At 43.7% G+C, this 2,460-nt stretch overlaps 1 non-coding gene across 1 annotated transcript; it reads left to right on the top strand.

Annotated features, from left to right (window-relative positions):
• Positions 1-207: 207 nt before the first annotated feature.
• LOC115898421 lies at positions 208-319 on the top strand. The gene has a single exon (XR_004058158.1). It is a non-coding gene; the product is annotated as a U6 spliceosomal RNA (small nuclear RNA).
• Positions 320-2,460: the final 2,141 nt, after the last annotated feature.

Raw genomic sequence — 2,460 nt, 5'->3', positions numbered from 1 at the left:
CTCCCGGGCTCAAGCGATGGATCCATGTCAGCCTCCCGAGTAGCTGGGACTACCAAGAAGGCACTACCATGCCTGAAGACCCCATCTTAAAAAACAAAAGAAAGGTCTGATATTCCTTGATATTTTAATATTGAATAATTTTACGGTGCCCTTTTTTAAACTACATAACTATTTAGGTGCATTACATTAAATTGTTATCACATGCTCTCTTTGGCAGCACTATACTAAAAAGAAAAAAACAATTGGAATGGTACAGAGACGATTAGCATGGCTGCTGTGCAAGGATGACACACAAATTCGGGAAGTGTTTCATATTTTAACATAAACAAATAATAAATTCTCATCAAAGCTGACTTCATTGCTATTGTATAAAAAGCCTTACAGAAAGATATATATTCTTTTTTTTTTTTTTTTTTTGAGATGGTGTGTCACTCTGTCGTCCATGCTGGAGTGCAGTGGCATAATCTTAGCTCACTGAAACCTCTGCCTCTCAGGTTCAAGTGATTCTCCTGCCTCAGACTCCTGAGTAGCTGAGATTACAGGTATGCGCCACCAGGCCCAGCCAATTTTTGTATTTTTAGTAGAGATGGGGTTTTACCATGTTGACCAGCCCGCTCTTGAACTCCAGACCTCAGGTGATCTGCCCACCTTGGCCTCCCAAAGTACTGGGATTGGAGGCGTGAGCCACTGCACCCGAAGAAAAGGCTGTTGTCCTCCCACAAATCAGACTTCTATATACTGCTAAATTCAGGAGAAAAACTATGCAATGAGGACAGGAAAAGGAACCATATCAGAGTTCAAACTTGTCTAAGATTAGACAATACATGAAAGATTGTGTCCTAGTTTAGGACATTATAGTTTTATTCAGAAATCCAGAGAATTGGTCAGGTAGGGTGGCTCACGCCAGTAATTCCAGCACTCTGGGAGGCTGAGGCGGGCAGATCACAAAGTCAAGAGATCGAGACCATCCTGGCCAACATGGTGAAACTCCATCTCTACTAAAAATACAAAAATTAGCTGGGAATGGTGGTGGGTGCCTATAGTCCCAGCTACTTGGGAGGCTGAGAGGCAGGAGAGTCGCTTAACCCGGGAGGAAGAGGTTGCAGTGAGTCAAGATCACACACCACTGCGCTCCAGCCTGGTCACAGAGTAAGACTCCGTCTCAAAAAAAAAAAAAGAAATCCAGAAAATTATGTGGCTCAGGCCAAAATAAACTAAAGTTAAAAAAAATATCCTTTTTTTGAGACAGAGTCTTACTCTGTCTCCCAGGCTAAAGTGCAGTGGCACAATCTCAGCTCACTGCAACCTCTCCCTTCCAGGTTCAAGCAGTTTTCATGCCTCAGCCTCTCGTGTAGCTGGGACCACAGGCATGCACCACCACACCAGCTATTTTTTTTTTTTTTTTTTTTTTTTTTTTGAGATGGAGTCTCACACTGTCGCTCAGGCTGGAGTGCAGTGGCATGATCTCGGCTCACTGCAACCTCCGCCTCCCAGGTTCAAGCGATTCTCCTGCCTCAGCCTCCAGAGTAGCTGGGATTACAGGCACAGGCCACCACACCCAGCTAATTTTTTGTATTTTTAGTAGAGATGAGGTTTCACTATGTTGGCCAGGCTGGTCCTGAACACCTGACCTCGTGATCCACCCGCCTCAGCCTCTCAAAGTGCTGGGATTACAGGCATAAGCCATCGCGCCTAACCAATTTTTGTATTTTTAGTAGAGAGAGGGTTTTGTCATATCAGCCAGGCCGGTCTTGAACTCCTGACCTCAAGTGATCCACCTGTCTCGGCGTCCCAAAGTACTGGCATTACAGGCATGAGCCACCGTGCCTGGCCTAAAATACAGTATTTTATTTTTATTATTTTTATTAATTTGTTTATTTTTGAGGCAGAATCTCACTGTCACCCAGGCTGGAGTACAGTGGCATGATCTTGGCTCACTGCAACCTCCGCCTCCTGGGTTCAAGTGATTCTCCTGCCTCAGCCTCCCGAGTAGCTGGGATTACAGGTGCACGCCACCACGCCTGGCTAATTTTTATATTTTTAGTAGAGATGGGGCTTCACCACATTGGCCAAGCTGGTCTCCAACTCCTGACCTTAGGTGATCCACCCACCTCAGCATCCCAAAGTGCTGGGATTACAGGCGTGCCACTGCACCCAACCTCATAAAATACAGTATTTTTAAAATTCCCTGTGTCTTATGTAATTTTTTAAATTTACTTTAAAGAGTCTTTAGAAATCTCATGAAATCAGTGACTAAACCAATGTCTTTTAGTCTTAGACAAGGGGAGATAACTATGTACTCCCAAAGGTTATTCTTTCCCAAGGTATAATTAGAAATTTAGTGATGTGTATAAAAGTCTTGGTTTATTTACTCCCTGGAAAATGAAGGCAGAAACAAAACCGATATAATGCATTGCAGGCTCTTCTTTTATGATGTGACATACTGCAACACATTACCAA

Source organism: Rhinopithecus roxellana, chromosome 6 (genome assembly GCF_007565055.1).
Source record: "Rhinopithecus roxellana isolate Shanxi Qingling chromosome 6, ASM756505v1, whole genome shotgun sequence".
NCBI lineage: Eukaryota > Metazoa > Chordata > Mammalia > Primates > Cercopithecidae > Rhinopithecus > Rhinopithecus roxellana.
The sequence above is the reverse complement of the archived record's forward strand: the minus strand, read 5'-3'. Positions and strand labels throughout refer to the sequence as shown.